The following is a 26,487-nucleotide window of genomic DNA, read 5'->3' as shown; positions in this document are numbered from 1 at the left end:
CCAAGTCACTATTGACACAGTGCAAAGCCTTTAACAGGGTAGGCCTTTCACAGGGCAGACCATCAGAAGTGGTCAAACAATTATTGCTACAGTGATTTTGTGGGTATCATCCCCACCCTGACTTTACCTTCTTATTCCTAGAGGGTTTTTGGGTTACCAAATCTACTGTTATGTGTGTTGATGCATGTTTTTATTTTATGTTTATTTAATATGCTTACACACATGTAGTTCACTTTTAGTTATTTGTTTCAAAGGATTTGAAAAGGTTAAAAGTGTGGTACTTCTAATTCACCCCCCTCTCAAAAGCATTCTTCCCATTTGAATATTCCAACATATATTTCTTCTTTCTTTTCTCTCTAATAGGTCCAAGTCTTTATGCTCTAGTACCATATCGAGGTTATAAAATAGGGGAATAAGTGCAAATAAAGAACACATAAAATTTAACATAGGTTTCAACACTTACACAAATAGTTGTGCTATAGTAGAAAACTAGAGAGAATTAATTTTTACTAAATATTCTCTATAAAATAAATTATATTTCTCTAATTTATAAAAACCTTATGGAAAAAAAATTCATTAAATTTGCAAACCCTACAGTGGAGAATTTGAAGTTGAACTACTAATGAACTGCTCTATGATGTCTAAAGCCTACCTTAAGTATATGTAACAATGGTTTAAAATATATACAAACTAACTCTTTATTACATACAATCAAATAGATCTTATGATGGAATCAAGAAGAATGGTTGTTTGAAATAAACTATGTAAAACATTTTGATAATGATGATTTCAATGAACTATGCATGGTTTCATTTATTTTGAACTATTTCCAATTGCCTAATAAGTTGTGGAGTTGGAGTTTGTGATTCATGTAGACTCCCACATGGACAACATCAATACATTCATGCCTTGATTATGAAAAGAAGTCTTTTGGACATCGGTGATGCCATCTTGGCAAATGCTAGTTTATAAGATTTCTAGTCATCTCTTGAAAGTGGTGATAGGACCACCTTGGCTATGAAAATACTAGAGAGTGGATTATCTCAAGCCATAGGTCATCCCATACCAGCGTAGTGCCCTGAATTGGTGTTGAAATGAAATTATCTTATCGTCAAAAAACATGTAATTGAGAGGTGGTCATTGTCCTCAAAAATGTAGTTACATCAATGTCAAATATATATAAGAGAAATTCTCTTTATAAAAGGGACTTTTTGAGGCTTTATGAATTGGGAGGTTATCATAACCATTGAAGTAGTACAACTTCATATATTGAAAGCAATGTTATTTTGAAATTATTTTTAATTAATCTTGAATGTTCAAACTATATTTATTATATTTAGCATATGGAAATATAACTTTTCATTATTCATTTTGTGAAGGCAAAGTGTCATCGAAATCGATTTTATGTGATAAGTAATCTTCCTTGTTATGAAGAAGTGCACTTGTGATATAAAAATCAATATTGCTTTGTTGAATACTTGTATGCATAGTTCATTGGTATTACTAATGAAGTTTAAATCTTTCTTAGTTTGAATTCTTGTAAATTTTTTTTAATATTTAGTTAGCAAGAATGATTATTATAAACTTCCATATTCATTTTTCTCTTAAACATTAAAATCAAATTATCCCATATCAACAAGTTGCCCCTCTAAATGCAAAGGAAGGTCATAAACCAAGGACCTCTCCAACTAATGAATAGTAATTCATCACACACACACACACACACACACACACACACACACACACACACACACACACACACACACACACACACACACACACACACACACACACACACACACACACACACCTTGTATTGTTTAATAAGGAACATAAAAACCATGTAGCCATGTATAACTAGGGTGTTAAAAAAAAGTATAGCCCGCTTGTTCACCAACTAAACAAATAAATAAACCTTAAATATAAAATGCAGATAAAAGAAAAGTCCATGAGGAAAGATGAAAACTTAAGATCTAAAATTAAACTAATATTCATATAATTTTGGAGCGTAACAAAGTATCCAAAATGTAGATCTTGTTAAAAAGCTAGGAGATTGACAATAAGGCTTATTTGAACATTTCTTACAAAATTAAACAAATATGAAAATTAGTAAATAGAGACCAAGAAAATGATGCAACAAACAAAAACTAGTTAGAGTTTCTTTTATTGTATTTTTAAGGTGGACGGAGATCCCATAGATTAAGGTGGTTGGAATAAAAAAAAAAGAGCATTAAATCATGCCTAGTGGATGAAGTACAAGCATTTTCAATGATAGAACATTATTGTCAATTTGAGGAACCACATTGAATTTTATCAATATATGTCACTAGTTATAAACAATCTCAATTTTTTTCAATGATAGTTGTTGTTGGAAGTATTCGAATGCTTCATATTTCTTGAAAATTTTGTGTTGTGAAGAGGACACAGATAAACATATGAGTTTAAATTAATTGATTCAAAGTAGTATTAGTTGTAGATAATGATGAGGTTAGTGCTAAAAGGTAATGGAGTGTCGCATAATAGAATATAAGATGATGCATAGTGATTGAAGATATGCCCTAAGAAATTTCTATTTGTACTTACACAAACAAACACATCCTTAATGATACTTTATTATTGGTCTTTAATTTATTTGAACTTTCTCATTTTATTTAAGTGTAATAGAGGGTTTTTCACCAAGCCTATATAAAAATATATTTAACAAAAAATATAATGTTATAACTAGAAGGTCTAAACAAACTCTTATAGAACCATAGAACAAAAACTATAGCAAGGGAAAGACCCAAATGCTTGACTATTGATATTTGTGAGCTATTAAAAGTGTATAAAAATGTTTATCATTGATTTTTAAAATAAAACAAATAGTAGAAAATTGTTGCAACAAGGACAGGAAGAGCACTTTTATTCATCATTATTTTGTTTTGTAAGATTCAATAGAGCTGCCTGTCTGCCCGTAGAAGACTGTAGAATGAAGTGGTGTTTGGCCATCACCTCTCTTCATATTGTTTTTACTAACGGATTTCATCAAGTCCAACAATATGTTATGGAAGTGGAAGCATTAACCATAAACAATATACTGTACAACGCAAGTTAGATGCAAAGAAATAATAAGATAAATAAATAACAATAATAAGAGAAATGACAATACATAGATATACATGGTAAAACCTTGACAATATGTCAAGGAAACATCTAAAGAGAAAGTATTGGTATTCTTATTGCTCAAAAGAAACTCATTACATCTTCTACTTCACTATTGTTGCTGCAATATTTCTATTCAGGCATTGATATTTTTGCCTTCACAAAGAAGAAAGATATAACCTCTTGAAGATTAGAGAAAAACTTCTCAACATAGAACAAAACTTGATTTATTCCTTAAAAAACTTAAAGTTTCCTTTTGAAGATAAAAACTATTATTTTTCTAAAATAGAAAAAAGATTTTTTTCAAAATCTTGTTTTTTTTGTTTTTCTTCATTGTTGTCATTATCTAAGAATCTCCACCTTGAAGATAATTTACCAAATACTTTCTCAAGCCCATGTATCACCCCTTTTGCAAACCAAGAGACGCCACACTCCATTTTAGCTTCTCTACCAGCATTGGTTTAGTAAATGTATCAACACAATGTTTTGGTGTATGGACCTATTCAAGAGATACTCCACCTTCTTCAATAACTTGTCTTACAAAATGACACTGTGATAAGATGGATTTTTAGCCAAATGGATAGCACTTTGACTATCACAAAATATAAGATTCACATTATCCTGCACTTTTCCAAATTCACCCAAAAACCCTTCAACCAAATTGCATCTTTACATGCATATGAGACAACCATATATTCTGCCTCAGTTGTAGATTGAGCAACCATCACTTGGAGATTTTACATCCAACTAATTGCTCCACCTGCAAGAGTAAAGACATAACCTGATGTAGATCTCCTTTTCTCCAAATCACCTACAAAATCAAAACCAACATAACCACACACTGAATCGCTACAACCATTATAGGTGATACAATAATTACTTGTGATTCTAAGATACCAAAGCACCCATTTCACTATTTCCCAATGCTCTTTACCTAGATTTTCCATGTATCTACTAACAACACCCACTATATGTGAAATATCTGGTCTTGTACATACCATTGCATACATTAAACTTCCTACTACATTTGCATAAGGTAAACGAGACATATAATCATTTTCTTCCTTAGTATGAGGACATAAACTTAAAGAAAGCTTGAAATGGGAAATCAAATGGATATTAACAGGTTTCACATTTTGCATACCAAATCTAATGATAATCTTCTCCACATATTTCTTCTGTGATAACCAAAGCTTACCATGTTCCTTGTCTCTATGTATCTCTATATCCAAAATTTATTTTTCTACTCCTAGATCCTTCATATCAAACGTCCTAGCCAACTGAGCCTTCAACTTATTAATTTCATTCATGCTTTTACTTGCTACAAGCATATCATCAACATAATAATACCAAGATAATGAATAAGTCATTTTATAAACTTTTAAAGTAAACACAGTGGTTATACTCACTTCTTACAAAGTTTTGGCTCATCGTGAAGGAATCAAACTTCTTGTACCATTGCTTGGGTGACTCTTTCAGGCCATACAATGATTTCTTGAGTTTGCAAACAATTTTTTTGTTGCAATCAAGAACAAACCCTTTTGGTTGTTCCATATATATATCCTCATTCAAATCTCCATGTAGAAATGTTGTTTTAACATTTAGTTGCTCTAACTCAAGATTAATAATGCAATTAATGCTAATACAATCCGAAAAGAAACAAGCTTAACAACTAGTGAAAAAACCTCATGAAAATCAATACCTTCTTTTTGAGAATATCCTTTTTCTACCAACCTTGCCTTGTACCTGTCAGATTTATCATCAACACCCTTCTTCAGTTTGTAGACCCACTTGCAACCAACAACCTTTCTACCCCTTTGAAGTTATACCAAGTCCCATGTCTTATTCTTCTCTAAAGCATCCATTTCCTCCTTTATTGTTATTTTCCATTTAGCATTACTCATTGCTTCTTGATAACAACTTGGCTCCCCATCGTTAGACATCAAAGCAACTGATGAAATGAAATCATCATACCTTTTAGGAGGATTCTTAACTCATGTAGATCTTCTAAGGGATGGTTGTGGTATTTCTATAGTTTCCTATATATTTTCTAAATCTACACCTTCTTCTTCAAAGAGATTTTCTAGCTCTTTTTCTTTTGTAGCTGGATGAGCTCCCAATTGAACTTGCCGATATTGTGGTACTTCTTCCTGTTCCAAATTATTTTCTACAAAATTTGATTTTTTTAGAGAGGATTCATCAAATACTATGTCTCTACTAATGATGATTTCATGGGAAGTAGGATCTCACAATCTATATCCCTTAACTCTATCACCATAGCCAACAAAGGAGTATTTCTTAGATTTTGGGTCTAACTTAGAATGTTGATTTTTAGAAACGAGAGCATAAGCATCACAACCAAATATTTTTAGATTTGAAAAATCACATGAATGACCTGTCCATACCTCTTCAAGAATCTTGCACTCTATTGCAATTGATGGTAACTAATTTACCAGATAGCATGCTATATTAATTGCTTCTACCCACAACTCTTGTTACAATTTAGCATTACTGAGCATACTTCTTACTCTCTCTAGAAGAGTCATATTCATGTGTTTACCAATATCATTTTTTTAGGAGTGTAAACTGTGGTTTTATGCCTTATGATCCTAGCTTCTTTGCAATAGTTCTCAAACTCTGAAGATGTGAACTCACACTCATTATCTGTTCTCAAATACTTGATCAATCTGTTTGTACTTTTTCCAAAAAAAACTCTAAATTGTTTGAATACACCAAACACATCATCTTTACTTTTAATTAAAAAAGACCCATACTTATCTTGAGTAGTCATCTATATATGTCACAAAATATGATGCTCTTCCAAAAGAAACTACAAGGGATGGACACCAAACATCTGAATGAATATAGTCTAGAAAACCTTTGCTTGTATGGCTACTAGATTTAAACTTCTGTCTACATTGCTTTCCAAATACACAATGCTTGCAAAAATTCAAATTCAAAGATTTTAAGTTTGGAAGTGGACTTATGATTTACCAGTACCTTAAGCCCTTTCTCGCTCATATGACCCAATCATTGGTGCCATAAATGAGTAAATTCATCACTTTCCTTAGATACCACTGTTGCATGACTTACATCTATATTTCCTTCCAACCTATAATGGTTTTCAACTTTTTTAGCCTTCATCACCACTAAAATTCCATTAGACACTTTAAGAACTCCACTTTGACAAGAGAATTTATAAACACCAGAATCCAAAACTTCCAAGGAAATTAAATTCTTTTTTAGTTTTTCACATGTTTTACGTCTGTTAGTTTCTTTACACAAACATCTTGATTCTAGTACTCCCAATCCCAACAGTCTAATAAGAAGCATTATTTCACATAAATTTCAACACCTCCAAGAATAGGTTGGTAAGAAGAAAACCAACTCCTATGTGGACACATGTGATCATAAGCACCAAAATCCAAAATCCATTCACCTTGATTTTGTAAGATAGTACAAACAGATAACAATTCACCAATCATACTTGAATTTTCCTCAGCTAGGCTCACTTCCTTTATGGATTCATTAGTCTCTTCTTTTATTTTCCAACAATCTTTCTTGAGATGCCTTGCTTTATTGCAATACCAACATTTTCCCCTACTCTTTTTACCTCTTGACTTGGATTTGGATTTATCTCTTGAACCTTCCTCTTTTTATATGGAACGACCTCTAGCCACCATTGCTTCTAGTGTGGAGGTTTCTATATTAGACTTCCTTCACACCTCTTCAGACAACAAAGCTCCCACAACAAAATCAAATTCAAGGGAGTCAGTTGTACTAAAACTAATAGAAGTAACTAAGTGATTCTAGGATTCAAGCGAACAACATAACAGTAATTGCTTTGTCTTCATCATCGATTTTTACATCCATACTACCCAATGGACAAATTAGAGTATTAAAAACATTTAAATGATCAACAATTTTTATACCTTCCTTCATTCGCAAGCTATACAGTTGCCTCTTCAAGTAGATTTGATTTGTCAAGGATTTTGTCATATAAAGACTCTCCATTCTACCCCATAAACCTACAGCTGTATCTTCTTCAACAATGTTAAAAAGAGCCTCATCTGCCAAACCCAACTGGATCATGCTTAGGGTTCTCATATCCAAATCTTCCCAATCATTCTCTATTATATTTATTGGTTTCTTTGACTTTCTAGCTAATGTCTTATGCAATCCATGCTGTACTAACAAGTCACATGTCTTGAGCTTCCATAGCTCAAAGTTGGTTTTGTCATTAAATTTCTCCACCTCAAATCTTGCATTTGAAACCTTTGCCATTTGATGTTGCAAAAAACTCAACACCAAATTCTAACATAGCTTTTGTAAAAAAGAAATTGCTCTGATATCACTTGTTATAGAAGCGGAAGCATTAACTAGAAACAATATAGTTTACAACACAAGTTAGATGCAAAGAAATAATAAGAGAAATAAATAACAATAACAAGAGAAATGACAATACATAGATATACGTCCTAAAATCTTGACAATATGTCAAGAAAACATTCATAGGGTGAGTATTGGTATTCTTATTGCTAAAAAAAACTCATTACATATTCAACTTCACAGTTGCTACTGCAATATTTCTATTCACACATTGATATTTTTGTCTTCACAAAAAAGAAAGATATGACCTCTTGAAGATAAGAGAAAAACTTCTCAACATAGGATAAAACTTGATTTATTGTTAAAAAAACTTAAAGTTTCCTTTTGAAGATAAAAACTATTCTTTTTCTATTTTTTCTAAAATAGAAAAAGATTGTTTTCACAATCTTATTTTTTTTCTGTTTTTCTTCATGTCCAATCTAGCAAGCTACAAAAAGAGCCGTTTCACCCGCATTATTTGGTAATCCAATCAGATCATCTTCATCACGGGAATGCGTCAATAGTGCCTCCACAACCTTGTAAGTTCTCCCCTTTGCAGCTTCGTGAAGAACAGTGTTTCCTTCTTCATTCTGAAACCTCATAAAATTGCTCGCCTCTTCATCTCTCCCATCAGACTAAGCAACTCTTCCACCAATTCATAATGCTCATAAAAAGCTGCAATGTGAAGCGCACTATTTCCATCTGAATTTTCATCCTGACAAATTCAGGCCCTGCATCTAAATCTTTCTTGACCTCTTCAAGCAGATTTTTAATAAATCCCAGATTACGTCGAGAAACAGCTATATGCGGGGGACTATTCCGTAGACCGGCGGTAAACTCATGGAAAATATTGAGATTGTTTCTAATGAGTCTGTTAAGCTGAAACACATTCCCCCTTTCGGCGGCTACGTATAGCCGACTGGTCCATTCCTGGGAAGACACGGGGATACTCATTCATGGAGCTGCATATTTCTGGGAAGAGATCGGCAACATCGCAGGAACTGATCATGGCAGGAAATAGATGGACAGATTTGAGAATAAGGATTGGAAACGAGAGCAGCAGGCCGGAATCAAGGGATCGTCTATTCAACATACTGAATCCGCAAGTCAAATGTTTCTTCGGGCTCGCTATCTTGTACTATCGCTACCATTAAAATACAATTGTCGATTTCTTTTAGACAATATTATCAAAAAAACTTTCAAAAATTTAAAAAAGAAACTGTTGAAAATTTGTTAATCTGCTAAATAGTTCATTATTAAACGTTTTCTTTCGCTTGTTCTGAGTGCACGCCTTCGTCGATCTGCTTTTATTTCATCGGTAAATAGTTCAGATGTCGAAGCAAGCATATCATATTTATTGATTAAATAAAAAATAGTAACAATGACTTTTTCACTCAGAATTAATAAGTAAGGCCTACGTTGAAGCTCTTTGGTTAAGCTGACATACTTTCGACAGCAACATCAAACTTCAATATAAACATCTAACTTTTTTTTTTTTTTTTGAATAATTTTGACTGTTAGTTGGATGTTTTAAAATATTTCGACTAGTAGATATATTTGAACGAGAAAAGAAATGCCTCTAAGAAAAAGGAGAATGTGAAAGGCCAATGATTTGAACTCTAGACATGCGATTATGAAAGGCCAATAGTGAAAATGAAATAAGGCAGCACTGTTTATTACACGTACAAATTGGATTAAAATGTTTTGCTTATTTCACTGTAACATGAGTACTCAGGTACATTGGGATGACTAGAGGTTGGGTCGAGTTTCTAGGGATAGGGAAAATGAATCTTATTTATGGGACATTGGGGATGGTCATGAGATGATGACAAGGGAATGACAGGGTGCTTTCTAGTATACATATAGAATTTGAAATGTTAGTTATGAAATGATGTTTCAATAGAACATACCAAATTAAAATACTTAAAATAGAAAAATTGCAACATTAATTAGAATTATTGAATATTCAATATAGTAAAATATTAAATATCTAATAGTAATATTCAAAAATAAAATTGAAATAAAGATGAGAATACTAAGATACTTAAGTACTCAATACAGAGATGTCTTGGGCACTGGGATTTTGAGATTTTGGCTTGTTCCAGACAGACATTTCAACAACTAAGGATGTGATTTGCCATGGCAGCCACCATGAAAAGTGATCCCTCCTTTCATGCCATTTCAAATTTATCAACAGATTTACAAATATCAATAGCTCTTTTCAATAACTAGCTATCTTTAATGTACCTTTTAATAGTATTATTGAGGTTGCACCAAGCTCATAATTTGGTTGCTTTTCTAGATTTCTTCTTTTGTATTTTAGAAATTGTGATTGAATTATCCCATTTTAATTTGTTGACTATTTCTCTGCAAAGCTGAGTTACTAAATTGATTGATGGATGTTCAATAAATTAAAATAAAATTTAGAAACCAATTCTTTCAGATCAAAACACTGTGTATTATTGTGGAATTGGTCACTTTTTTTTCAAAATAATTTAAATCTGAGCTTAATAGTTATTTTTCTAAAATAATATTTATAAGCTAAGTTCATAATGTAAAATAGTTAAACAATATTTATATAGGATTAAATTTTAATATAATATGTTATGATATGGTATGCATATATTTTATTTTACTTGCATATGTCTAAAAAAAACCTTGTAATTCAAATTGTACCAAAAGTTTTGTTATTTAATTTTTTTTAAAAAAATTGAATCTTACTATTTCTTTTTTAAACTTCAAACTTGCATTTTTCCTCTCCCTTACAAAAAAAAATCTACATTAATTGAAAATAAAAAGCCTTCTAATGTAATTTTCTATATTTTAGTATTATAAATTAATAATCAAATTATAATTATATATTTAACAATTCTAAAACTCTAAAGTAACAAAATTCTTCTCTAAAATTTCTTAAATATATATCAATATTTTTTTCACAATGATTTTGAAGGTCAAACCATGAAATTTTTTGTGAAAGGTGAGATCTGCTTGACATATTTTCCTAAAAATAACAGATCTGCTCATGTTGAGACTGTAAATCACTGATTTTGCCAATAGGTTCAACTTCCATTTGTGCAATCCACACCAAACCCAGTCAAGCCTTTTTTACCAGTTAGGTATTCTTCTTCATGGGTAAGTTAATTTTTTCAATTTAAGGTTAGCTTTTAGAGAAAACATGTATTACTTGTTGTTTGCGTCTATAAGAAATTCAAACAATACATTGTAGTCTAAATTCTTGTACTTCTGAGAGTATAAATTTTGCCTGGATATTGTTAATATAGGTGGGATGTTGCATAGCTTTGTTTTTCAGTATACAGACTATAAAGTTGGCTATTAGCATGCTCTGAGCTCTAAAGACAACAAGATTCCATAAAACGAACATATAATTTTTTTTGGCAATACTTATCCGCATATGCATGTATATCTCAAGTCAGAATATTTAAAATATGATATATTGCTGAAATTTGTTTGAGTGAGAAGTAGTTTTATTTCTGTGTTCAATCATTTAAATAATTTTTTGTCAAAACTCTCTATCTAACTTATATTTAACTTATTTGTCAATTCTCTTAATTTCTAAACAAGTGTATTTCCTTTTAATCTTAGGAAGCAGTTCTTGGTGCTATCTTCCTCTAATTATCACTTATAAAAAGTTTTGGAAAATGATCACACATGTACTAATAGTTGATGGCACATGTACTAATAGTTGATCATTTTTAGTTTTCTTCAATTTCAGAATGACACACTGGTTCTACATAGAACTCCATAAATATGGGAAAGCCAAAAGGTTAGCTTTAGCTCTTCACTCACCTATGAAGGTTCATGGAAAAAATTAACAAATTTTGGCATATGAATTAGGAACTATAGATGTGCAAAGTTAGTCTAGGCAGTACTGAACCACTTCCCTATAGATATGTATTACATTTTACATTTTTTAATCTTAAGTCTCATTTGTAGTTACACTCTGAAATTTAATGATAGAGCTTTGCATTAACTTTCACTACCACCTCTTTGTATTTGGTTTGTAAAATTTATAGTTTTTATCATAATTTAGGCTGATATTTGGATTTCCTTAAATCAAGGTTGTATAAGAACACTTCATGTTGTATTTTTGAGGATTTGAATTATAATCAAATAATGTTTCAAATCAAATTTCAATTGGCTTCTTATTTTTCAATAGATTACATTTTATCTTTTACTTGATTTTACTTTAAAAAATTATGTAAATGTTAATTCTGAAACAAATTTTATAGTTCACTTTTATTTTAAAACACTTTTAGTTAAGTATAACAATTATAGGTATTTATTTTTCAAACTTTACACACACATATATATAATTTTTGTTTAAAGCTATTAAATATATGATTTTATTTCAATATTTTGCATATAGACATGATCATGTAACTTATTTAGCCTTTCTTTCTAATTCACATATAATAATTAATAAAGTCTATATTTTAAGAACCCTCACATTATAGCTCCTACTTTAAATGGAGTGGTAAAAATACACATTTTATTTGTGTATATAATATAGATGAATTTACTTATACCCTCATTTATTTTCCAATTATCAACATTTTAAAATAACTCAATTTCAATTACTTTTTTTGAATATTTTATTTTATTTATAACAAATATTTAAACTACCAAGCTTAGTATCGAAGTCATCTTTAACATTTAATGTATTTTTATAATCCCAGATGAGCTTACTTATATATTCATTTGTATTTTAATTCTCATACTTTTTAAATAACTAAATTTCTTTTCTTTTGAAAAAATAGTTTTGTTTATTCTTAAGTTTTATTGTTTTATTTTTGTACAATAGAATTATGATTGTCTCAACCATTCACATCTTTGTTCCTTGCGTAACTTTACCTTTTTTTAAACTATCATAGTACGACACTATTTAACCATCTACGATGATACATTTGTATAAACCAACACTTCTACACACTAAATTTTCCTATGTAACGTTGCATTTATTCTTGAGACTCAATACCTATGGGGGTATCTTAGGTGCGCAAGAGGTCGGAATTAACTCTCGGAGAACCATACAACAGAAGCTACAGGAAGTGAAAACACCAAATGCTCATCTATCGATATCTGGGAGCTATTAAAAGAGTACAAAAAATTATATTCTTGATTTCAAAAAAAAAAAAAAAGGTTGAACAAAGTAGGGCAAGGAAGACTGAAGAGCAGTTTTATTCATCTTTACTGGAGTTCGTAAGATTCAACAGAGTTACCTGTGTGCCTGTAGAAGACCGCGGAATGAAGTGGTGTTTGGCCATCTCCTCTCTTCTTATTGCTGTTGTGAGTCGTGCAACGCAGCAATCTCTCAACGATCTCTTCATGACCACTCTGGCAAGCTACAAAAAGAGCCGTTTCACCCGCATTATTTGGTAATCCGATCAGATCATCTCCACTGCGTGAATGCTTCAGTAGTGCCTCAACAACCTCATAATTTCCCCTCTTTGCCGCTTCATGAAGAGCGGTGTTGCCTTCGTCATTTTGAAACTCCAAAAAATTACCGGCCTCTTCATCTCCTTCCATCAGATTGAGGAATTCTTCCACCAATTCATAATGCCCATAAAAAGCTGAGAGGTGAAGTGCACTATTTCCATCTGAGTTCTTAGCCCTAACGAATTCACGCCCTGCATCCAAATCTGTCTTGACCTCTTCAAGCAGCTTTTTAATAAATCGCAGATTGCCTCGAGAAACTGCTATAATATGCAGTGAACTACTCCCTAGAGCAGTAAACTCGTGGAGAATATTGAGCTCTTCAGCAATGAGCCCGTTCAATTGAAACACATACCCCTGTTCGGCGGCTCTGTATAGCTGCATATTTCTGGGAAGAGATCGGCATCATCCCTGCATAAACTGGTCATGCCAGGAAATAAATGGGCAGATTCACATGTAGCGGTTAAGAATTAGGATTGGAAATGAGAGCAATGCAATTAATAAAGATATTTGAAGTAACAAAATATTAATATGGACAGGTAAAGTAACAAGTTATTAATAAAATATAGCTGTCACAGTTGCCTGCGATTTGATAGTCATTAATTGTATAAAACTATCGATGATTCATAAAAATACAGAGTACATAAGCAACGTGGGGTTCGATGATTCCAATTACCTGCGGCACCGGCTCCGGTGCAACATATTTGCACCGAGCCGCTGCCCATCTACGCGCCTTGGGCTGTCCTTCACTGACGGTGCCGTCAGCCAAATATATCTTGCCGTGCAAAATTACTGTAAACGAAATGACTCTTGCCGTGCCAAGATAAATTTTTAGCTGGGTTATTTTTTTTAATCAAATCTTTTCATATATTTTAAAGTTCAGTGTCAAAATTATAATATTTTTTTAAATATATAATATTTGCATATGTGTTGTCCAAACGTGCAGCTACTTATTTTTAAATTGCTGACAACAAATTAAAACTTTAGATAAACTTTAAAAAAAAATTAAACTCCAATTTTTAAATATTAAATGGTTTAATTGCAAGGGTAATGGTAAAAATCATAGATGATTTAATCATAGATGATTTTTTAAATTTAGAATTAAGATAAAAATATATATTATTTAGTTGTAAATAATTTATTGAATAATAAGTTTTAGATCTTAACTTTATTATTATATTATATTAAAATAAATAATATTTAAAATATTTTTTAATCAATTAGATATATTAAGTATTATATAATATAAATTTTCATACTAGTCAAAATTAGTGGACGCACGATGACTTGATTCTAGTGGACTCTTTTGTGAGCCATTCAACTTCACCATCAATCGACCAAAAGTCTATTGACATAACCTTCTATTTTGTTGTTGTGATCCTCTTTAATACTGTTTGAACTTTTTGTATCTATGCTTTAATAATAATTAATAGAAAATAAAATAACATATGTAATATAATGTCAATAATATAATTATTTCAATATATAAAAACTTGAATAAAATTCAAATCATTAAACATAACTACTAAGATAGAAACTGTGTTTAAATCATAATTAAAACTAGGAAATTGCACCTTTAATAAGGTGCAATAGGTAAGCCTAGACTAGGTGTATTTTTAATAAAAAATCTTAGTTCAAATTGTAAACACAATCCTAACCCATTATCAGTATCACAAAACTACGCATACTTTTTAATGTAATCTCAATTCTTACCTTAACACCAACTCTAATAAAAAATGGAACCCTAATTATAATTCTAACTATGATTAACCCTTTATTTGGAACTTTTAAACCTTAATCTAATCACAATTCTAACTATGAAATAAAAATTAAATAAATTTAAAATATTATGTATAATATAAAAGATAAATTTATGAACACTAAATTAAATCTAGATATATATTGGAATTTAGAACTAAAACAAGACCTAAATGTAAAACTAAAACTAAAATATATTTTATAAGACTGAAATCTAAAAGTAAATTTATTTATTTTTTCAAATTTTTTATTATAATATTTTGTAAATCGGTATCCTTATCTTAACACTCAAATTATTTTAAATGTTATGAATAATAATAAAAAATAGATATTTATGAATAATCAATTTAATTTAATTTTTTTAATCGGTAAAAGGCTGAAGTCAACACTAATTATTATTGTACAAAGCTCGTATATGTATTTTTTATAATAAATAAATAAATTTAAAATATTATGTATAATATAAAAGATAAATTTATGAACAGTAAATTAAATCTAGATATATATTGGAATTTAGAACTAAAACAAGACCTAAATGTAAAACTAAAACTAAAATATATTTTATAAGACTTAAATCTAAAAAGTAAATTTATTTATTTTTTAAAATTTGTTATTATAATATTTTGTAAATCGGTATCCTTATCTTAACACTCAAATTATTTAAAATGTTATGAATAATAATAAAAAATAGATATTTATGAATAATCAATTTAATTTAATTTTTTTAATTGGTAAAAGACTGAAGTCAACACTAATTATTATTGTACAAAGCTCGTATATGTATTTTTTATAATAAATAAATAAATTTAAAATATTATGTATAATATAAAAGATAAATTTATGAACAGTAAATTAAATCTAGATATATATTGAAATTTAGAACTAAAACATGACCTAAATGTAAAACTAAAACTAAAATATATTTTATAAGACTTAAATCTAAAAGTAAATTTATTTATTTTTTAAAGTTTGTTATTATAATATTTTGTAAATTGGTATCCTTATCTTAACACTCAAATTATTTAAAATGTTATGAATAATAATAAAAAATAGATATTTATGAATAATCAATTTAATTTATTTTTTTTAATCGGTATGACCACGAGTAGATTTGAACCCAAGACCTCTTCGATAAGGGGCTCACAAATAACCATTGTGTTGTAGGCTCTTGCCTAATAATCAATTAAAATTAATCATATATTACAATTTAATTAAAACAAGACTTAAATGTAAAAGTAAACTTCATTTTTAAATTTTTTTTTTTTATCATTATAACATTTGGTAAAATGGTTGACAAATCAAATTAAAGCTTTAAAATAATTAAAACATGAAAATAACAAAAAATAATCTTTGCAACTTTATAAATAAAATAAAAATCTTATGATTTATGAAAACAAATTTTTTTAAATTTTTTTTCTTAATTATAACTTAAAACTAAAATTTGAAGGAAACCCAAAGATACATGATTGCTCCCACATATTTTACATTAGGTTCAATTTTTTTACTATTGTCATGTTGCAATAACTTTCAACAAGTTTTTCTGCCTATAGAGTAATTTTTGGTTGGTCTCTATTATAGACAAAAGAAATGTTAGCAAACTAAAATATAAATTCATAGAAAAAAATACATATACGAGCTTTGTACATATTGATTGTGAATTCAATAAACATTCTTGTAGGAATTAGTTGTTTTTATTTTGATGTACACTCTATCGATCAAGAGATGATGTCTTACACATGGAGAAGAAATTTTGTTTAGTAATTACTCTTTTAATTTTTATTCAATAATAATTTAATTCACAACCTTATAATGCATCATTTAAATACTAATTTTATATTACCTATTTTTATTAACTAAAGAATTATGAAATAATACTTATAAATAAGTTTTCAATAAAATATATTTTATCATTTTTAAAATGAGTTTATTATTTTAATTATTTTAATAGTTTTAAGTTTGAAATTATCTAAAATTAAACAAAAATAATAATATTTTTATTATCTATATTTTTAAAATTTTTAGACATTAAACTAAATCTTAAAATGTATAAAAGATTTGGTTAGAAAAAATAGAATATATTTTGTGCTATAGTAAGTGAAAAATTATGTTGAAGCAAACAAAAATATTTTGCATGGCAATTATTGTTTCGCTGACAAGATGAATTATTTACTGGCTGTGTTGTCAGCAAAGGACATCACGGTGTGGGCAGCCTAGGGTGTGTAGACAGGTAGCGGCTCAGTGCAAATATGTTGCACCGTAGTTGGTGCCATTACCTTCTCACTGTATCCTTTGAACAATGTGATGTCTATTGTACACATGCATGGCATACAATTAATGACTATCAAATCGCAAGAGACCTTGACAAATAGATTTTATTAATAACTTGTTACTTTACCTATCCATATTAATATTTTGTTACTCACCTATCTTTATTAATTGCATTGCTCTCATTTCCAATCCTAATTCTTAAGCACTACGTGTAAATCTGCCCATCCAGTGCATGTTATTTGTGAATTAATATCTACCAACGGTAAAGAGGTATTAAATTCTTGCACACTATTGTCCAATGTTGTTTATTTTTCTCACCATTTTATATAATATAAATTTACAATATTTTCATTTTCTTATTGGATTGAACTTTGAACTGTAGGTTTTTCATTTCTTTTTGATGCATGAACAAGTAAGTAATTTTTTCCATAACATCCTAAATAAGTTTTTCATATATATATATATATATATATATATATATATATATATATATATATATTTAATATATTAAAAAAATGTGAATTACAAAGTTGCAATTAGAAACTGGAAGAAAAAAATCAGATAGATACACAAAAAATAGTATATGACATTGTTGGAGCAATACAAATAGCAACTGTATGGAAAAATCTAGAAATTAGTCCCATAAAAATGCAGCTATGTGACGCCCTATATTGATCTCTTTCTTGCCAAGTAGTTGATTAATCTGAGCTTTAATTTGTTGAATATGAAAATCCAGTCTCAAATATTTGTTAGCAACCTGTAGTTGAGAGAAAAGAGATATCAGACAATAGAAAATGTCTGAATAAAGCCTTAAAAGTAAAAATTCCAGATGATGACTATTGTGATTACTAAAGACCATTGTACATCTTCTTCTCCATAATATAACCTGTTACATGCCATCAGCAATAATATTTTTATGTAAACCCACCCCTAGAAGAGCCTCTTTCCAACTTAGCTTGTGATAAAAAATAGCAATCAAATCATTGAAAACAAAATTCCACTACTTATTCACAAACAAGCAGTCCCAAAAAATATGTCTCATGCTCTCTGATTTATAGCAGAATGGGCAATTGATCGGCTGGACCATTATACATTTCAACATATCCTCAATGGGAAGATTACAATATAGAATCTTCCAAGCGAGCAATTGAGCATCTGCATTGATTTTTGTCTTCCAAATTTGACCCGACAATTTTAGCCAAAAAGATTCATTAAATCTACATTTCCATTTAATATTCAATCAATATTTCACATGCAGCATAGGAAGCAAATGTAAGTAAACCTTCTTTAAAGGGAAACGAAAAAAGGGATATGAAGACAACCATCGCCAATCCTTGAAAAAATTACATTGTATTGGAGTGCATAGTTTCATAGACAATTCCAAAGGGACAACAGATTGGACAAAAATTAGGAATGTTTTATAACTATTACTCAAACCAAATTTAATTTTAAGTGTGTGCCACGACAACCAATCCATTGAATGGAAATCCCAAAGGTCCCCAACTATGCTAATTCCTTCTTTAAACATATGACAAGAGTGCTTTGGAAACATTAAGGAAAGAGGTTGATTCTAATAATGAATGTGTTTGTTCCACCAGATAGAAGAAGTGGAAAAACTAAAGCCAAGTTGAAGAGAATATCCATTCCAACTAAAAAGACAACAAATATGCTGCCAAGCTTTCCATATAGACTAGAGTGAGAAAGAGGCCTTGATTGAAAAGAAAGAGGCGTGAAGCACTTTACCAAGTTGTCCCCACATGCTGCCATTCACCTTTCACAGTAGCAAGATGAATACGATTCCATATGAGTATCATCCATGGCTCATTCTCATGAGTAGCTCTGATTATCCATTTGGATGCCAGACAAAATTCTTGTGTTCTTGGATCTATTAGTCCTAGTCCTCCTTTGCTTTTAGGTTGAATACAATGAGTCCATGAGGTAGAAATAAAACCTCCAGTACCGTCCCATTTAGCCCATAGAAATTGATGAATAATTTTAACTAAGTCCTCATATCCCTTCTTAGAAGGCATCCAACATTATGAGAACTAAACATGGGTTGCTAGAAAGATTTTATTAACAACCTAAATTTTACTAGCCAAGGAAAGGAATTTATTTCCCCAATTATATAGTTTATTCCTTACCCTATCAAGATACCATCTCCACATATTGCATAGAGGTACCCCAATACCAAAAGGTATACCAAGATACCTCATGATTTCCCCATGTTTGATTTGCTTCCAATCTTTAGGAATCCAATGATGGATTGGACCATATTGTACCAACAAGAATTTAGTCTTGTCATTTGCTAGCTTGGATCTTGAAACAACACAATATAACTGTAAAATATCCAGAGTATTTCTTACATCTTTTTCAGTATTTTGAAGAAACAACATGTTATCATCAACATAGTGTGAGTTAATTACAATAGCATCATATGGAATTGAGATTCCTAAAATCCATTTCATGCTATTAGCATAGTTAAGAATATATCTTAAGGCATCAGCTATAAGGGCATAAAGATATGGAAATAAAGGGCATCCCTATCATATAGATCATTGTAGTGGAAATGAATCTATCATCATATTATTAATGATAATCTAAGTATTAACATCCTTGAACAACATTCACACATGGGCTTGAAACATAGGCCCAAATCCCAACCATTGAAGCATTCTAAAAATGAAGATCCAATGTATTCTATCATAGGCTTTGTCAAAATTAAGTTTGATCAAAATATCACTTTGGCCTATTTGTTGGGGCCATTCACATGGATCCCATGCCAACATTAGGCTATCAAGGATGAATCTTCCAGTAATGAACCCTATTTGCTTAGGTTTAACAATTTCTTGCACAATAGGTTTAATTCTAATAGCCAATGCCTTTGCTATGATTTTGTAGGAAGTATTAAGCAATGTGATAGGGCGCCAACTAGAAATGGTATCTTCCTTTTTTCCTTTGGAAATAAATATAATTATACCACCATTGATAGTAAGACCCAACGATCCTTTTTCGATGGCCTCCAAGTACAAGTGATAGAAATCCTCCTTAATATGCAGCCACATAGCTTGATAAAACTCCATAGGAAGTCCATCGTTGTCGAGGCTTTTGTAAGGAGTCATTAAAAATAAAGCATTTTCCAACTCATGTAAAGTCAACCTTCTATCTAGGTAATGACTATACTCAGGGTCAATTCAAGTAGGGATGAAATCATGGATATAGTCTTCTAGACCTTCTTGGATATCTTGCCAATAGTCATCCTCAAAAAGTTTCTCATAGAAACGTTTGAAAACATTACAAATCATAGAGGGATCGAACTGGGGGATATTAAGTTCATCCTTAATCATATCAATTCTTTATTTTTGATGTTTATAGCTAAGGTAATTGAAGAAATACTTGGTATATTTATTGCCTTCTTTAATCCACTGAAGTCTTGATTTGATTTTAGCCCCCTGTCCCTTGTAATTTTCTATTTTGCATAATTCAGCCTCTGCAGCAGCAATAGAAGATTGAATGTAAATATTACTAGGCTGATTATTTATAAGATTCCTAGCAAAAGAAACTTTGCCTTGAAGTGATTGCTCCTTATGCTTACGCTGCCATGCCATTTTTTTGCCAAAGGAACGTAAGAAACTAGTGCATTGAGAAATTGTTGCACACCACCATTCAACCCAAGATTCTCCTTTCAAAGGTTTAGAGAAAGAGTCCCAAATATTTGATAGAGCTGCTATACAAACAAGATAATTTAAATGTGATAGATTAAGCTTGAAAGGTCAAGAATTATTAATATTTGTTGTTTGAGACAACTTAATGTTACAAAGGATAGGATAATGGTCAGAAAGGGTAGATGATAAGTCCACTTGAACACTCATCCCAGCTGAATTGTAAACCATGGGTAGCATTGGGTATATATAAAATCTGTCCAGTTTGCTCAATTTCCTATAATTACCCCTTCTATAGTTTGACTAGGTGAACCAATTATTGGATTGCCACAAGAGTTTATTATGAATAAGATCAACCATGCCTAAAGAATTGTGGCATAGCAACCAACTATTAAATTCTTCATGACTAAGATTGGTTTTCTTAACCCAACTATGATCAGAAGGATGTTCAACCATATTGAAGTCTCCCCCTAAAACCCAATCTACCAATGGAAGGTTGTCAACCATCCAATTCCATAACTCGATGCACTCCTTAGAAAAATTGGGGGCATAGATGGAACAAAACTCGATGGGCTGGTTATTGATAAAGGTAAGAACCTAAGCACAAGTATGAGATGGATCCTCACATTTATCAATAACATACTTCGCAACCCAAGGGGTGAGGTCAGTAATAGTCCCTCCCCTACCATTTAGATGGGTTGTGTACCAAATAGAAACATCTTTCCAAATATTGCATAAAGAAAGTTCTAGTTTAGTGCTATTGAGTTTTACTTCGTGAAGGAAAAAGACATCAGGTTTCCATTTAGAAACCATTTCTTTCACCTTGTACTTGCGAGGAGGGAGAGAAATCCCTCAAACATTCCAAGACAATATTTTATAAGTCATGATGATCATGAGAGGCTAATTCATCTTGAGCCAACACACTAAAACTATTACCTAGGCTAAGTTCAGTATCTTTGGCATCACATTCTTTGGTAGAAGAGGGAGATCATGAGCATTGATGAGAGTGAGAACTAGAGGTGGAATTATTAATGTCTAGTTTGGGAGATGAATGACAAGAAGAAAGAAGGGTGACATGTGTTTCAGGGGATGTAGAAGTGGGAGAAGGGGATTGGGGATGAGAAGAAAGAGAGATATCATGAGTATTACAAGAGGCAATCAGAGAAGGGGCCTGAGCTCTAGATTAGGGCCAAATTAAAGAATGAGAGGAAGACATAGGTGGTTATTTCCTCTTCCTGACCATTCTCCAACCATCTGACATCAATGCATCTTCACATGAAGAAACAATAGTATTTGGAATAGTAGGAGAACCATTATGGAGATTTGATGGAATAATTGTAGTCTTAATGGAAAAAGGAGACAATTGACCCACCATTTGAGTGGATGATGGACTATAGCCATTGGGTGGAGTAGAGTTTTGCAGAGGCTGGACTAATTTTCTTTTCCTAATGGGACAATTGTAAATCAAATGTCCTTCTTTTTGACAATAAAAATAGGCATTTGGCTTATTCAAATAAACTAATGGCTGAACCAATTCAATACCAAGGCCAAAAAGTCTAATGTTTTCTAGCAATGGATTGTTGAGATCTACTTTGACACATGCCCTTGGGTGAACTTGGAGGCTTGAAAACTTATCAGTATTATGTTTGCACCATATTACTCTATCCAACTGGGCCACAATATCCTTTAAAAAGGGCCTAAAAGCTAGATTAAGAAATGCCAACTCAACCCACATTGGGTAATGTGAGCAAGAAGGGCCTTCAGGGTGAAAGTTGAATTTCCAAGCTTGTAAATAACAAATTTTCCCACATATTACCCATGTGCCATATTGTAGCACGACTTGGGCATGTTCTTCTAATTTAAACATGCAAGAAACATATCCTTTTCCCAGACCTTGCAAGGTTTCAATTTCCCATCCCCTACTTTCCCAATTTAGTCTAGCCCATTTATAAAAGTTTGATTTAGATGGAACTCCTCTTAGAAAAAAAAAATGATAGTTTTTTTTTGATAGTCTTCAATAATCTCAACAATGTCATCTGGAAGTTGGATTTCTAAGGTTTTACCTTGATTTTCTTCTTGCAGAGGCTCATTAGGATAAACATTCCCTTTTTCCATTGTTGTATCAGTAGGGTTTTTTTGATTAAGACATTCATTAGCACCGATCACAGCTTTTCCTTCTGAAACAAGTTTGTGAGTTGAACATTTTTCCTGGGCTCCACTTGTATAGCTGCTATGTCCTCGAGAATTGCCTACTCTTGATTTTTTGGATGGACCTCAAATTTTGGTTGCATTCGTTTGGAAAGCTTCTATCCATTATGGGCTGCTACTCCTTGCAACCTGCTATTACTGCTCCATTAACTCTTGCCTCTGTTTACTTATCACTTAAGTCTCTCTACCTGGTGACAACAGCTGAGGATCCCCCCATGGTGGCCAAATTTGCTAGAAAAATAACACCTATTTTCCCAAAAAGATGCAAAGATAGCTAGGGTTTTGTTCAATTACAGAAAGTTCTTTGTTGTCGTAGTCTTCAAGTATTTCATATAGTTTTATTTGCTTGTCCTATGAACAAATAATACAATTTATTTATTTATCATCTGTAGAGATATTCAATGCTATGTTTTTTTAACAGTGGATTTAGTAAAGTAATTGCCACTTCCTTTGTTGATAGCTTGGATTTTTTGATCTTCACAATTTGAACTATCTTGTCATCTACATTGCCTCATTGAAAGATAGTTTAGAAAACCAAATCAAAATATTTGATATGTGAATTGCGTTCATGGCATGACATGTTTAGTTGGTAGATGACGTTACTCTTTTTTTGGTTGGGAAAATTTTTGTCTTGATGTTGATTGCCTTCCAATTAATGCCTTCTTAAATGTTTTTTGTTGTCAGCTAACAGCTTCAAAATACCATGTGAAATCCTAGTATCATTAATTTTAAGCTATGCTTTGTGCATTTTGAAAGCAATGGATCATCACATTCATGCCTGTTGTTTCTTATAGAGTTGCAGAGAGGAATTCCTTCAAACTATTTTCATTCTCTAGGTAATTTATTCTTATACATCTTTCATTTTTGGATGGTCATTTATGTTATCGTTAAGAGTGTTTATACCCATTCTTCATGCATTATGTTTCTTCTTTGCACCCTTTTAGCAAAATAACATTTTTGCTAAGTATTCATTTCATTCATTTCTCATCTGCTAAATAGTTGTAGAGAGTAACACCCATAATGGTTATCATCATATTAGTATCTCCTTTGCCTAATAATACAAATAACATGGTAGAGGCACAAGCTCTGTTAGCTAGTCTTATTTTAGCAAAACAAGGTAATTTTCATTTGTTACATACTGAAGGAGATTCCTTTGTCATTATAAATGCCTGTATTCATAGGACTATCTTATCTTGGAAGTTAAAATATATTCTTATTCAAATCTAGAGGCTCCTAGATGAGTGCATGGATGTTTGTATTTCACACACTTATAGGGAAGGAAACCAAGTTGTAGATTTTCTTTCAAATTTGGGTTGTGATGGGTTGTTCGCTTCATCACTTCAACCTTTATCCATAATTGAGAAACATGCTGCCCTCAAAATATTAATTCAAGAAGATAAGTTTGCTAGATTGTGCTCACATATAACATCTTGAACGCTTTGCATATATGGAATGGTTAGAATTTAAAAATTGACAGGACTAAGGATCACATTGCTTATTTGGAATTGTCAGAAATTAAAAGTTGATAAGACTAAGGGTATACAATATATTCATTACATGTCATATTATGTTCCTGTAGCATTCATTCTACATATTGTGAATTGATCCTCCTTCATGTGGCAATCTTTATGACGTTATGGAGTGGTTTTGAAGGTACCAAAGCTAGTCTTTCACAGGACATAATATGTGTGTGTTCCCATGTGGTATATGACATATTTCAGCCTCAATTTCATGGATAGATGATTGTGCATTATTTATTTCATCTCCTACCAGCATTCTGCTATAGATCTTTAGAGCTTTGGTCTGCAATTGTCACTTTGCTTCAGTTCTTCTTAGCTTTGCTCGACATTTGTGTTTCATTATGCAACTTGGTTGGGATATTGTTTCTGCCTGCGATTTGTGCCATAAACAACATCATGGTATAATGCCAATGAACTTTTATATCTAGATTTCACTGTCTTTGGAGGAAGGTGTATTGCCTAGTGACCTATCTGATGCGATGGTTGACATTATGTTTATTGTCCATTCTCCAACAGTAAAGAGAGCCATCTGCCATGTCATAGGTGAAGAATTATTGAATTCCACGGCGTCCCTATTTTTCTATCCTTTGCATCTTGTTTCAATATTCCTCTCAAAAGTGATGGATCTCATGCAGTCTCCTATGTTGCTTCAAGATTTGGCTCAAAAGGTAATACGTAGTAGTTTCCTTGCTGATAACAAACTGTTATTAGCTACGCAACAATATGATCTTTGGAATAGTATAGCATTAGTGGGAGGCTTGTTTTCTCATTCACAGCTTTTGCATAAGCATGAATGTTTTGTTGTATTTGAAGATATCAAGAAATCAATTGAAAATCGTAGTTCCATCCACATGAATGCACTACAAGAAACTTCTCAATCTCTTGGTTTTCAGTTTGAAGAAAGAATAAGGAAGGTGGGTTATGCCCTAATTGACCTTCAAAGAGTTTCTAATTAGTCAAACCTTTAGGGGCTAAGTGGGGGCCATGCTAATTTACAACTTCAAGATCAATTTTCTTGGAGATCAATGTTTGATTCTAATGCTGGTTCGGGTTGGTCACACGATACTTCTCATTCAGGGGGCCTATTACTGAGTATAGTGGGGATTGGCATGGTGGGAAAGGTTCTTCAGAAGGTGGCAGTCATGCTATTTGGGAGGGTTTTTCAAAAGTAAGTTTCTTTGTGGCTATGATGACATGGAAAAATGAAAGAATAACCTTGTGGATATGTTTTGGTTTTTTTGATCTTTTTGTTGGACTTATTGTATTGGATATCGAAATGTTAAAAATTTTGAACTGATAGAGATTTTGGATAGGTTGATATTTAGTTTTTGATATATTGATGGGTGGTAGTTGATACACCCTTTGTAATTATTTGTTCAAAATACATAAAACTATGTATATATTGGGGACGATGCTAGGTTTTCTTCACTGATTCTTTCCCAGTTGATCTCATTAAATCAGTTTAATAAAATATTATAGTGGCTTGCCACTTTTTTCTAAAAAATAAAATAAAATTGAAATAGTATTTATGAATTTGAAATAAACAAAATAAAGAATACTTTAATAAATTCAATTTTATTTCTAAATTAGTTATACATATTTCAATTTAAAAAAAAATTAGTTATAGATATTAATATTTTTATTATGAAAGATATTTTTTAATTTGTGTACAAGGAACAAATTCTTCTTTTCACACAATAATATAATTAATGAGTTTATTTTTGTTTTAAGAAATCTTACATAGCAATATAATTGAAATGAATTTATTTTTATTTTAAGAAATAATAATATGATAATTAAATAGAGTAAAAATTTATTTTTCTTTTATAAAAATGATATAAATGAAATCATGAAATCTCAATACATTTACAAAATCTAGTGATCTAAAGATGGACAAAGATAAATAAAAGTGAATTTTAAAAAAAAAATTGTGAAAATATCCAGTTGTTCACTTTTATATATGATCAAGTGCATTTACTATTATTCTTACATTCTTGTAAACTTTTATCTAACCTCTATTAACTATCTACTATTACATAAAATTATAAATAACTTAATATTATTATTTGAAATAATAAGTTATTTAAATTTAAAGATATATTAATCAATCT

The 26,487-nt window shown here is 31.0% G+C and overlaps 1 pseudogene; it reads right to left on the bottom strand.

Moving 5' to 3' along the window:
* LOC149555134 (protein ACCELERATED CELL DEATH 6-like) overlaps positions 1-26,487 on the bottom strand; it is a 160,888-nt pseudogene that overhangs the window by 40,555 nt on the left and 93,846 nt on the right.

Source organism: Cupressus sempervirens, chromosome 5 (assembly GCF_028749045.1).
Source record: "Cupressus sempervirens isolate cs-2001-9-10 chromosome 5, ASM2874904v1, whole genome shotgun sequence".
Taxonomy (NCBI): Eukaryota; Viridiplantae; Streptophyta; class Pinopsida; order Cupressales; family Cupressaceae; genus Cupressus; species Cupressus sempervirens.
This window is presented reverse-complemented; position numbering and strand designations above follow the sequence as displayed.